This window comes from Hemitrygon akajei, chromosome 1 (genome assembly GCF_048418815.1).
Source record: "Hemitrygon akajei chromosome 1, sHemAka1.3, whole genome shotgun sequence".
Lineage (NCBI taxonomy): Eukaryota > Metazoa > Chordata > Chondrichthyes > Myliobatiformes > Dasyatidae > Hemitrygon > Hemitrygon akajei.
This window is the reverse complement of record NC_133124.1, coordinates 20,118,504-20,132,589: the sequence shown is the minus strand read 5'-3', so window position 1 is coordinate 20,132,589 and position 14,086 is coordinate 20,118,504.

Below are 14,086 nucleotides of genomic sequence, written 5' to 3'. Positions count from 1 at the left end.
GCGATTTATTTAATTATCTATCCATTTCTACTTATTTATTTTTTGTTTTGTTTATTTTTTGTTTGTTTATTGATTGAGATAGAGCACTGAATAGGCTCTTCCGGCACTCCACGCCACGCCGCCTAGCATTCTGCTGATTTAATCTGAGCCTAATCACAGGACAGTTTACAATGACCAATTAACTTACTAAATAGAACATCTTTAGATTGAGGGAGGAAACCAGAGCTCCAGGAGGAAACCCATGTGGTCATGGGGTGAACGTACAAACATCTTACAGGCAGAAGTGGGAATTGAACCCAAGTCGCCCGTACCGTAAAGTGTTGTGTTAACTACTATGCTACCATGCCATTCCACGATATGTCCTGTATTTAATTTTACACAAAACACTGGCCATGTATCTCTAATAATAATCACAAAACACTAATGAAGCCTAGGACAGAATTTTATATATTTTACTGCCTTTAACACCACTGACTTTTTGGGCAGCAATGAAGGTCCTCCATCTCTGGTGATGGTCAGGGCTTCTTTATTGTGCTAATAGATTCCTCTAGGTTTTCATTACTGTCAGTCATGCGAGTCTCGGTTGGAGATTCAGGAATTCCATCAAACTCAAATGTAGAAGGATCCTTCATTGCTCTTTCCATAACAATTCTATTTTATCAGTCAGGGTTGTTAGCCCTGAGCAGAACCCCAAATCTGTTGGACTGGGGGACAACTCTTAGTCTGTCCTCTACCCTTTGTCCTGTTTGACATGGGTGACCCTATCAAGGGCCAAAGCATAAAGCCCTGACTCCAGCCAACATAGCTCTCTGTGTCATCGAGGCATGTAAACTTCCAAATCACAACAATATCAGAATCAGAATCAGCTTTACTATCACCGGCAAGTGCTGTGAAATTAGTTGTGGTTCTCTTGGTGACTAACTCAGAAGCATTCATGAAAAATGTGTGTAACTCTTGAATTGAGCTGCCTAATATGAACAGCATACACGTAGTAGTCTGGGTAACACTGAAAGTAGTCTTTTAAAGATACGAAGATGGTAGTCTTCTTTTGAATTAATAGCCTGATAGCACAAATGTATCACGTCCAAAGGTTGTTACAAACGTGAAAAAAGTGAATTTTCTCCTTTTTCCATTAAAGCCCATTTCTTACATGATTACATGTTCATATGATGGTGCTACACAACAACAAGAGAGCAGAAAATCTTGATGAGTTCATTGTCAAATGCACTAGTAAATGTATGCACATACAAAGAGAAGCTTATCTGCAGCAACATACCACAGACACAGAGCTCAAGATAAGCAGCATTCACAAGAGAAAATAGGTTAAATTATGCACACTTTTTTAAAAAACAATTAGAACAAAAATAACGTCAATTCAGTGCAAAGTGCTCAAGGTGGTCATAGTGTTTTTATAACAAAGTGACTAAGATTGTGACGACTAATTTAAGAAGAGAATGGCTGAATGGAAGTAGTTGCTCTTGAAGCTGGTGATAAAGGAATTCAGGTCTTTGTACCTCCTGCCCGTTGGAAGCTGTGAGAAGATGACATGGCTCAAATGATAGGGATCTGTGCTGACAGATGTTGCCTTCTTCAGATACTATCGATGGTTGGTGGAATGTGCCTGTGATGTGTTATGTTGAGTACCCTGCTCTCTGAAGTTTCTTGCTTTTCTGAACATTCAAATTGTTGTAACAGATCATGATGTGAACTGACAGCATTTTTTCTATAGTACATCTATTGAAGATCGCAAGAGCGTTCGGTGACGTGCTAAACCTCCCTAACCTTCTAAGAAAGTAAAGATGCAGAAGTGCCTTTCTTGTGATTGCATCTACTGTATGTACACCCTGCATCAGAATTTCTATATCTGTTAGTGCATCAGTAATCACATTGAAGTAAAATATTCATGCATTTCTTCTCACTGAATGAATTATTATGATCTGTTGTGACAAAAGTGCTGTTTTATTGTAATATGATTTTGATCTAATCAATATGTTAAAAGATGTTCTATAAAGCAATTAGCAATGATGGCCTGGCAGATAGATCAACTACAGTTTGTCCCATTAAAATCATCTCTAATTGCTCTGTTACTTTTCTAGAAAACAGAAAATATATGTCTTCAGTAGCCCTTGGCAACATTCATCTATAGTTCAAAAAAGAATTCCATTCAGTTAAACCAGGGCACAGATAGTTGTCAAGAACAAACGTGTATATTCATTCTACTGTTAGAGATTCCCAGTGACATTGAACGGTAGAATATATGCTCTGCTTTAACTCTATTGACTCCACTCACAATCCCAGTGCAAAGCTGAAGTCCTTTTATAGTCATGATCAACCAACTTCTTGTTACAGGACAAATACCTCCAGGCACATGACAGATTATCACATTAAATACCTGCTAAACACACTGTGAAATCAGTAACAGCAGCAACTTTTTTTTTAAACGACAAGTTGTAACTTGTACATATCATCAATTAATAGCATTCGTTTAATATTCATGCATTCCTTCTCACGTATGATTTGGCCTGTAGTTGAGCAACTAGTGCAAGGGGCAGGGGTTCAGATTGATGGATCACTGGGATCTCTTCTGGGAAAAAGTATGACCTGTAGAAAAGGGATGGGTTACACCTGAGCCTGAGGGGACCCAATATCTTTTCAGGCAGGTTGGTTTAAAATGACAAACTCTACCATCTTCATCAGGGATGATGCCCAGGAATGTCTAGTCTGGTGGTATTTATAGCCCTGTAGTCTGTCCCTCCTGACTGGTTAGTCCTCATCCAATCAGGTTTCCATTCTCCCACCTTGTCTACAATTGAATTCCAGTTCTTCCTTAGAATGAGACATTCACCTTTGTTAAAATTCTTTTCCTCTACCTTTATTTCAATGACTTCCTTTACCAGGTAGTCCGAAAAGCCATAGGCACGGCACAGCAGTTCTGTGCCGTCGAAGTCAATCCTATGGCCATTGTGAATTGCAATGTTCTGTACTGCTAATTTCACTGGCTAACCCAAATGGATACACCTCCTATGCTCCCTGATGTGAGTTTCCACCGTGCGTCCTGTCTGACCGATATATGCTACTCTGCATTTGCAGGGAATCCTGTAAATGCCAGCTGACCTGAGTCCCAGCCCATTTTTGATCTGCTTAAGCTGTGATTTGAGCTTCTTTATGGATTTGTGGATGGTATTAATCCAGTATTTCTTCAGGATCCTGCTGATCCTTCCAGAAACCATGGAAATATAGGGATGACAGGCAGTAGTGACCAGTTCCTCCCCATTGTTAGGTTTCCTGGTTTTTCCATCAGCTTTTTTTATGGGCCTGATTGATTTCCTTCACCCTGTAGCCATTAGGAGTGCCATGTGTAATTGCCTTATTTCTTCGGGGAGACTCTCTGGGTCCAAAATAGTTTTCGCATGGTTAACCAAAGTAGAAAGAACCGCACTACATTGGGAGGCTGTTATTGTTGAGGTATAAGTCCGTGTGAGTGGGTTTCTGATAGAAACCATGTCTGAGGCTATGGTCCAGTTTCTGTCATATTAGAATGCTCAGGAATGGGAGGCAACTATTCTTCTCCATCTCCATCATAAATTGAATGTTTAGATTTATACTGTTCAGATGGTCATGGAACTGTTGGAGTGCCTGGAGTCTGCCAACTGGCTGGACAATATCTTTTTCCAAAGGTTGAAATGTCCAATACCAGAGGACATTCATTTAAGGTGAGGGGGGTAATTTCAAAGGAGGGTGGAGCAACATTTTTTACATAGAAGTAGTCGGTGCCTGGAACGTTCTTCCTGGGGTGGTGGTAGAGGCAGAAGCATTAGAGACTTTTAAGGGATGTTTAGATAGACACGAGTATGAGGAAAATGGAAGGATATGAACATCATGTAGTCAGAAGAGTTTAGTTTAGTAAGCAGCTTGATTGTTTCAGCACGATATTGTGGGCTTAAGGGCTTATTTCTGTGCTGTAATTTTCTATATTCTATGTTTTATGTTCTATCTATTTTCATTTGATTAACACTTGCACACGTACTTTGTGTTCCAAAGCATCGGTACTGTGCTGTCATGTTGTATGCTCTATAAAGAAAGGCTGTGCAACATTGTTTTCTGACAAGATCCACTTTCTATTTGTTGGTGCAGGTAGACATCAACGAACCAAAATACCAGTTCAGACTTTGGCCATTGGAGGAAAAGAATACTCAAAGTGAATAAGTCAGCCTGGGCTATTAAAATAAGCATGCTTTAAATGTCCACAGTAATTCTACTCATTTGTTACTTCAACTATACTTCAAGGAAGCGATTGCCTTCATCATTTTTTTTAAACAGTTCTTTGGGATCCAGGAAACTTGGTTCATTATATCTTTTCAAGCAGGGTTTGAGAACATCTTTTTTTGCATTTACTCCATCTCATGGTTTTCTCTTTCTGAAGTAGCCCGAAGTAGAGTGTGCCTTGTGAGCCTGATATGAGGCACATGAGCGATCTAACCTAACTATTGGAACTGACTGAGTGTAACTAGAATCTATGTGTTGGGGGTAATGGTTCATTTATCCTGCCAGTAAAATGCCAGCTCGTTCAGTCGCAGCGGCTTCTATGGGACCAACGAAAAGTGTTATTGTCCTTTTAAACGTTTTTTTTATTATCACAAGAACCTGCTCAATATTAGGAACTTAAAGTACTGCAAGTCTCTTTCATCAGTGAGCAGCTCGTTGGTGGAGAAGCTGAAGGAGCTGGATGGTGCAGATCGTGCTGCTGGCCTGCATCAGGGAGGCACCGGAGGAGTTGATGTTCAAAGGCAGTGTGCAGTCTAACAGCGAGTGATCATCTTAGCCTCCTTTCTTGTGACTGCAAGACCCCTTGTTGAACATTGTTAGCGTGGAATGCAGCAAGTCTGATCCACTGTTATATTGGTGAATGGCAGGGAAGCTGTGTGGCCTTGTTTGTAGTGAGGACGAGGCCTTAAGCCCTGTTAACAGTTGCCTAGGAGAGAGGTGTTGGAGGTAGTGCGCTCCACCAGAGTACGGAGTACAGTTTGGCGCACCATCCAAGCTGGAGTCGGTGCTGCCCCCAGTGTTCACTCTGCAGAAGACAAGTGGCATTGTGTTCAACTGCAGATTCATAGACTCAGGGTTTGAACTATATTTTTTTGTGTGTGACTGTATTTTACTGATCTATGTGCTTGTCGTCTTATTTGTGTTGTGTGTGCCTTGTGCTATGTGTGACTGTTGGTACTGTGATTTGCACCTTGGCCCCAGAGTAATGCTGTTTCATTTGACCGCATTCATGAGTATTCCTGTAAGGTTGAGGGACAATTAAGCCTGAACTTGCACTGCCAATTCAGTTGGATTATTTGTGGAAATAATATTAGTGGTATCTTTCCAGTGTTATTAAGTGTCTGCTCTAGGTAGACTTCGCTTCCCCAAAAGCCTCTTAACCTAGGGGATGGATGAGAAACTGCGCAATCTACGTTGGCTCAACTTTAGTATCAATGTCACTCTGACTTAAGTCATTGAGGTATTGTACAAAGGGGTTCCATGACATGCGTTCAGAGGATAAATTCCATGTCTCTGAATCTTACAAGAGAATGGTCCTTATACTTTATAATAACTTTTGTTATCTAGTATAATTTTATCATCTTGTGACTTGGTAGAGGAGTACAAGATGATAAATGGCATAGATTGAGTGGGTAGCCAGAGACCTTTTCCAAGGGCAGAAATGGCTAATAGCAGGAGACATCGTTACACAGCGTGTGGTGGGTGCGTGGAATGCCCTGTTAGGACTGGTGGTAGAGGCAGATATACGAGGATGATTTAAGAAGCTCTTAGATGGATACATGGATGACAGAAAAATGGAGGGTTATGTAGGAGAGAAGAATTACATTGATCTCAGAGTCAGTTAAAAGTTTGACACAACATTGAGGGCCAGAGAGCCTGTACTGGACTGTAGTGTTCTTTATTCTATGCCAGTAGCACTTACTGTATAACATAGCTTTCTAACAACAAAGATCCACAAGAAGATCCAGGGCCACTTTCTATGTGTTGGTGAAGGTGGACATCAATGATCAAGTACATCCCCAGCACAGACGCTTGCCATTTGAGAAAAGGAAACCTCAAAGCCAACGCATCAGACAGTGATCTCTGCCTTCCTGTGCTCTTTAGAAATGTGGAATGGTTTGAATGGACTGTGCTGCTATAGTGGCAACTCAGAAATGTCTAGAATGAACCTACTGAGATGTTCTAACACATTCAGTCTGTAGAATCTTTGACAGTGGCACCAGTAAACCTTTATATTTTACTTAAGGATCACACATTGAACTGGAAGTGAGTTACTTAGAGCTTTGAGTGACTCTGTAGAGTTTATTCTGTCATCTTTTTTATGATTAAAGAGGATGGAAACTCATTATCAGTGCAGTGGTATGAAATGCTGTGTATCCCTGAGGTAATTATGACATTGCTATCTTTCAAAATTCGTGAGAGCTATAAAGTAATTAAAATTGGCCTTGTTCACTGTGACAACATGAATTTTTATATACTTTTTTATTCCAAAACACTTCAGATCTCCAGTGATTCACTGAATTGCACTTAAAATATCAACACATATTCATGATTTTATTGCAGATGGTATCTTTCCACATGAAGAGTTCAGGCAAGCAATAAGCTTCTAATCCAAAACCAAAGAGATTTTAAGCACTTGTTCTCATTTAGTTCCATAGGTCTCAAACGTTAAGGCAGATAGCACAAACTGGTCACAAAATAGGAAGGGGAATAAGACTTGTGCTGGGCCTCTTGGCAGCCATGCCTGACAAAGTTCAAAGTTCAAAGTAAATTTATTATCAAAGTATATTCTGTATATGTCATGTCCTGAATTTATGAAAAACAAAGACTGACAAATAATCAGTGTGCAAAAGAAGGCAAGTTGTACAAAAAATAAAAAAGTAAATAAATAGTACTGAGAACATGAATTGTAGGGTCTTTGAAAGTGAGTCCTGATGAAGGGTCTCGGCCCGAAACGGCAACTGTATTCATTTCCATAGAGGCTGCCTGGCCTGCTGAGTTCCTCCAGCAATTTGTGTGTGTTGCTATGAGGTTCTATTCAGCTTTGAGGTGAGTAAAGTTATCCATGCTGGTTCAGAGACTGATGGTTGTAGGGAAATAACTATTCCTGAACCTGATGGTTTGGCTCCTGTACTTCTGGAAATCTGGAGAAAGGGGTTGAGAGTGAAAATAAATCAACCATGAGACTTGTTGGGATGAATGGCCTAATTCTAATCATATGTCTTATGTCTACACCCTAAGTCAGGATTGAAAACTGATCTGTGGCACTGTGAGGCCATGTCATGTAAAATAGTTAAAATTCTAAACAGTGAAAATCAGAATCAGAAACAGTCAGGTCTACTCTTACTGATTTAAATTGTCTATTGTGCAGGCATAGCAAATTATTATAAGTTCAAATACATTTATTATCAAAGTACATATAGTGTATGTCTCCATAAACTACGCTGAGATTTATTTTCTTGCAATAAATCTATAGAATAACAGCCATAGCAGAATTAATGAAAGACCACACCAACATGGGCATTCAACCAGAATGATGCAGACAACAAAAAGAAATAAATAATAATAATAAATAAGCAATAAATATCGAGAACATGAGATGAAGAGTCCTTGAAAGTGAGTCCATTGGCTGTGGGAATTTTTCAAAGACTGGGCAAATAAAGTTGAGTGAAGTTATCCCCTTTGGTTCAAGAGCCTGATATATGACAGATAGTAACTATTCTTGAACATGATACTGTGAATCCTGAGGCTCCTTACCTTATTTCTGATGGTAGCAACAAGAATAGAGCATGTCCTGGGTGGTGAAGGGTCTTTGATAATGGATATTTCTCTCCTGTGGCAGTGTTTCATGTAGATGTGTTGAATGATTGGGGGGCTTTACCTGTGAAAGATTGGGCCTTATCCACTATAAGTTTCAATAAAAATGAATGAACAAATCGTACACAAGAAGAATAGCGAGTAGTGTTCATGGGTTGATGGACCATTCAGAAATCTGATAGCAGATGGGAAGAAGCTGTTCCTAAAATGTTGAGTGTGGGTGTTCAGGCTCCTGCTTGATGGTAGTAATGAGAAATAAGATTGCAGTAACAGGAAATGGAAGTCTTCACAAACCAAAAATTCCAGAAGACAACTTGCCACAAGAAGTTGGAGTCCTAAATTAACGGAAAATAGTAAACAAGTTTTGTATCATTTGGTAAAATCTCTTTCCCACACTGCATGTCAGGGAATGAGATGTAAACATTGTGTTTTAATGAGTTCAGAATCAGAATCAGAATCAGATCTATTATCACTGGCATGTGTCATGAAATTTGTTAACTTAGCAGCAGCAGTTCAATGCAATACATAATATAGAAGAGAAAAAATAATAAATAAATAAGTAAATCAATTACAGTACACATATATTGGATAGATTAAAAATCAAGCAAAGAACAGAAATAATATATATTAAAAACATGAGGTAGTGTTCAAGGGTTCAATGTCCATTTAGGAATCAGATGTCAGAGGGGAAGAAGCTGTTCCTGAATCTCTGAGTGTGTGCCTTCGGGCTTCTATACCTCCTACCTGATGGAAACAGTGAAAAAAGGGCATGCCCGGGGTGCTAGAGGTCCTTAATAATGAAAGCTGCCTCTCTGAGACACTGCTCCTTGAAGATGTCTAGGTACTTTGTAGCCTTGTACCCAAGATGGAGCCAACTAAATTTACAACCCTCTGCAGCTTCTTTCGGTCCTGTGCAGTAGCCACCCCCACCCCTCATGCCAGACAGTAATGCAGCCTGTCAAAAATGCTCTCCACAGTATAACTATAGAAGTTTTCGAGTGTATTTGCCAACATGTCAGATCTCTTCAAACACCTAATGAAGTACAGATGTTGTCTTGCCTTCTTTATAACTACATTGATATGTTGGCACCAGGTTAGATCCTCACAGATCTTGACACCCAGGAACTTGAAACTGCTCACTCTTGCCACTTCTGATCCCTCTATGAGGATTGGTATGTGTTCCTTTGTTTTACCCTTCCTGAAGTCCACAATTAGCTCTTTCATCTTACTGATGTTGAGTGCCAGGTTGTTGCTGTGTCACCACTACACTAATAGGCATATCTCACTCCTGTATGCCCTCTTGTCACCATCTGAGATTCTGCCAACAGTGGTAGTATCATCAGCAAATTTATAGATGGTATTTGAGCTATGCCTAGCCACACAGTCATGTGTATATAGAGAGTAGTGCAGTGGGCTAAGCACACACCCCTGAGATGCACCAGTGTTGATCGTCAGTGATAAGGAGATGTTATCACCAATCCGCATGGATTATGGTCTTCCAGTTAGGAAGTTGAGGATCCAATTGCAGAGGGAGGTACAAAGGCCCAGGTTCTGCAACTTCTCAATCAGGACTGTGGGAAGATGAACCTTATCCTGACATAGGTGTTTGTTGTCCAGGTGGTCTAAAGCCATGTGCAGAGCCATTGAGTTTGCATCTGCCATTGACCTATTGTGGCGCTAAGTAAATTGCAGTGGGTTTATTGATTTCCTGAATACTGGGCAAGTTAGATAGACTGAGTACATGTATGCCATTTTTTTTTTGTATTGCAATGAAACCTAGCATTTTACTGAGGACAAATTTAATGATCCAGGAGTCCCAGAGGGAGCTACGATTAGTAAGATTGTGGGCCAGAGATTGAGCTACAGAGCTGTAGTGTTGATTCTCCATCTCGTGCTCCTTGGAATGTGGCAGGAGGCTGCAGGCACAGCATAACTACATTTCAGACTCTTAATTGATTCATTCTGTTCCTCAATAAATCACAGCCTCTGTTTTTCATTCTCCTGAAGCATGTCAGAATTGAGCGGTAGAGCAGATCTGATGTGTTTTGCAATATGGCAGAATCCCCTCACACTGGAGGCAGGCTGGTGTTCCTCAGGGATGAAGAACATCATCTCTGCAAGTTCTGATGTGGTGACTTTTGTGATTAAATTGTAATATTTTGTCATTCCTGCCATGATACTTTACTCGAATCACAGGAAAAAAAAATTAACACAAGAGCTTGGGGCAGTTTAGAGATCTGACCAGTGCCTGATCTGCTGGTTCAGAGATCCGAGGTCCAATCAGAGACTAAGATAGTGGAGACTGGGGATGGGGTGAGGGGAATTTGATTGGAGTTGAAATTGGAATTGGTTTATTATTGCTACCTTCACCAAGATAAAGTGAAAAGCATATTCTTCATGCAGATCAGATTGTTAGGGGTGCGGAGAAAAAACAGGAGATTGGGTCTGAGAGGTAAATGGATTGGCTATGATGAAATTTCGGAGCAGACTTGATGAGTCAAGTGGCCTAATTTCTGCTCCTATATCTTATGGTCGTATTGCATGGTGCATTGAGCCAGAATAAGCTGCAACCACAACAATGCAGAATTAAGTGTAACAGCTGCAGAGTAAGTGGAGTGTGGGTAAACAGTAAGGTGTAAGAACATAACAAGGTAGACTGTAAGGTCAAGATTCCAATTTATAATATTAGGGGATGACTTAATAGTCTTAAAAATGCCCAATCCTTGGCTCAGGCTTAGGGCAGATACACAATGGGGTCTGAGGTGAGGTACATGAATATCAATGACCATCACTCCTGATGAAGGCTTTCAGCCCGAAACATTGTCACTACCTCCTGCCATAGATGCTGTCTGGCCTGCTGAGTTCTGCCAGCATTTTGTGTTTTTATTTATTTCCAGCATCTGCAGATTCACTTCTGTTGTCAATGACCAAAGAACAAGGTTTTGGGAAGAGAGCAAATTCAAGAATTTGGGCCTGATTCATAAAAGGGTTCAGTTGGTGACAATCCTTGTGGTAGATTGAGGTTTGGAACACATTATTCAGAAATCAAGGTTAGGAAGTTGAAGCAGTTGGACAGTGTGGGCAGTTGGAACAGGCGAGGATGAAGGAGAATTTTGGAGTCAGGATCAGGGTCTGGGTTGATGGGGGGGTGTGCATGAAATTAAGGAGTTTGGGGAGAGAAGCTTGTAGCTCAAACAGTCAGTGAGGTTGAAATTTGGAGATAAGTTATAGGTCTTATGTTACTAACCACAAGGCATCATCTATCAGCAAACAGAACCTTTCTGCATATCAGGGATCTTTAGGCTGAACTAGCATAAATAGTTAAAATCTAATTGCCCTGATTATAACTAAGAATGGATGATCCTGGAAAAATATGGACTATTCTTCCTGAGACTGTTCTGAGAGGAATTTTTCACAGTAGTTATCATCAATTTGGGTGTATACAATGTAGAATAAAAAAAATGCTTGAAGGAGAGCAGAAAAAATGTACAGGTTTGTAGCTGGAGCTTGAGGACCTGAGTTATAGGGAAAGTTTGAATAGGTTAGTACTTTTTTTTCCCTAGAACACAGGAGAATGAGGGGAGAACTTACTGAGCTGTTGAAAATTATAGATAATGCATGCAAGCTTTTCCTCCTTATGTTGTGTGAGACTAGATTCAGAGGTCATAGGTTCAGGGTGAAAGGGGTATCTGAAGGCAAACTTCCTCACTCTGGGGGTAGTGCAAAGGTGGAACAGGCTGCCAGCAGAAGTGGTACATGAGGGTTCAATTGTACCATTAAAGAGAAGTGTAAGAGGTAAATGGATGAGAGAGATGTAGAGGGCTATGGTCCAGGTGCAGGTAAGTGGGGCTCAGCAGGAAACCAGGCTAGCATGGACTAGATAGGCAGATTGGCCTGTTTCAGTCCTCTAAGACTATTTGAACCCAGGAAAAATCTATTTTCATTTGTGCATTGCTGATACAAACAATACTTCACAATTTAAATTTGAGTGCAAGGAAAATTATAAATAGATGTGTAGTTTAATGTTTTGCTGTTCATCGTGCTTAACAATTAGGTAGCAGACGGTGCCATCCTTAGTGCGCAGTTGGTGGTATTTTCCTCTGGGAGTGCTCGCATTTATATATGTCCCCATTCACTTGCCTTGGTCCTCATTGCCTACCCCTTCAATTGAGCTTTGAATTCTATTGGCTCACATTTCTTTGGCTCTTAGCAGTTCATAGATGGTGTCTATATGAGGATTCTTATTCTTTTCAAGCAGTCCCTTGGTATCATTTATAGCTGATTCCACTGTGGTGATTCAGATGGCGAATGAGGCAAATGGGGAACTGATGGGATCGCTCATGACTGACAGGGCTAGTAATGGTAGTCTATGAAGTGCCTGACTCTTTTTCGCCTCTGTCTTCCCAGTTCTTGGCCTTGAGCTTCTCAACCTTCTCTAAGTGGGAAATGGGCCAAAGATTCCCAAATGTCAGTGGAGATGATGCATTTCTTTAGGAAGGCTTTGAACACAATCTTGAAACTTTTTTTTCCCCACTGCCCAACTAGCATTCCCTTCTGATATCAGAGAGTAGAATAGACTATCTGTTTTTGGTGCAGCGCCCAAACTGCTGGAGGAACACAGTGAGCAACATCAATGGGAGAATGAAAATTGTTTACACAAGAGATTCTGCGGATGCTGGAAATCTTGAGCAACACGTACAAAATGCTGGAAGAGCTCAGCAGGTCAAGCAGCATCCCTGAAGAGAATAGACAACCCTTGAGTGTGCTGGTTGCGAATGTAAGCAAAACATTTCACTGTATTCATGATAAATAAACTTCAATCTTGAAGACAGTCAATGCTTTAAGCCAAGTTGAAGTGTCCTGATGAAAGAACTCAGCCCAAAACATTAACTGCTTGTTCCATTCCATGAATGCTGCCTGAACTTCTGAGTTTCTCCAGTATTTTGTGCATGTTATTGGAAATAAGTTGTTGGCTTACTATATTGCATAAGGTTTCAATGTCTACATCCTTATTTGTGATGAGTATAATGCCTGCATCTGCATCCAAGGGGCAGACAATCCATTCAAACCTTTCCAGGTATCTCCAGTATCCTCCCACATTCCAAAAGATGTATGGGTTAGGGTTGGTAAGTTGTGAGCATGCTAGGTTGGCACTGTAGGCTACCCACAGTGCATCCTCGAATGGTCATTGACACAAACTACACTTTTCATTGCATGTTTCTATGTATATGTGACAAATAAAACTAATCTATCATCTTTTATCATGCCAGCTTACTGGTCTCACTATAGTCTTATTTCTCTATATTTGTTAAAGGCTATATCTAATACTTTAAAAAAAGTTGCTTATGGTTCTTGTTTAACAAGCGCAGTGTCATAGGTCCCACAGAGTGACCAAACACAACAACTTGTTATCTGGATCCCTGACGGAAAATCATTTGTAGCTTTATTATTTTAACATTGTATATCAATGATTTTTATTCATTTAGGAATGTGGGCATCTCCAGCTAAGCCAACATTTATTGCCCAGCCCTAATTGCCCTTGAGAAGGTTGTGATGAGCCACCTACTTGCAGGGGAGATTTTGCTTAGTGGTAATTACCACTGGAACAGTAATCCAGAGACCCAGTTATACACTGGTAACATGAGTTTGAATCTCACTATGGGACAGAAAATATCTGAGGACCATGAAACCATGTCGATTGTCGTAAAAACCCATTTGGTTCACTACTGTCCTTCACTTCTGGTCTACATGTGCCTCCAGACCCACAACAATGTGGCTGACTCTTAAATGTCCTCTGAAATGGCCCAGCAAGCTGTTCAGTTGTACCCAACTGCTAAAAAAAATCTCAGTGATAAACAAAAAAACTGTCAAGTTTTTCCAATAGTAACTAAGCAGGGAATCAATAATACATTGTTCAGAAACTCAAGAGATTCTGCAGAGGCTGGAAATCGAGAGCATCACAGACAACGCGCTGGAATGAAAAAACTCAGATGGTCATGTAGCATCCATGGAAGGGAATAAATAGTTGACTTTTTGTGCTGAGACTCTTCATTGAGATATTGACTGTTTATTCCTGTCAATAGACACTGCCTGACTTGCTGAGTTCCTTTTCGATGTGGCATGTTGTTCAGTTAATGATGCAAGTAGTCAGTTCAGTTTGGAAGCTGGGACGAGAGATGGCAAAGTTAAACCCAATCACTCCAGATGTAAACATCAGGAAAAA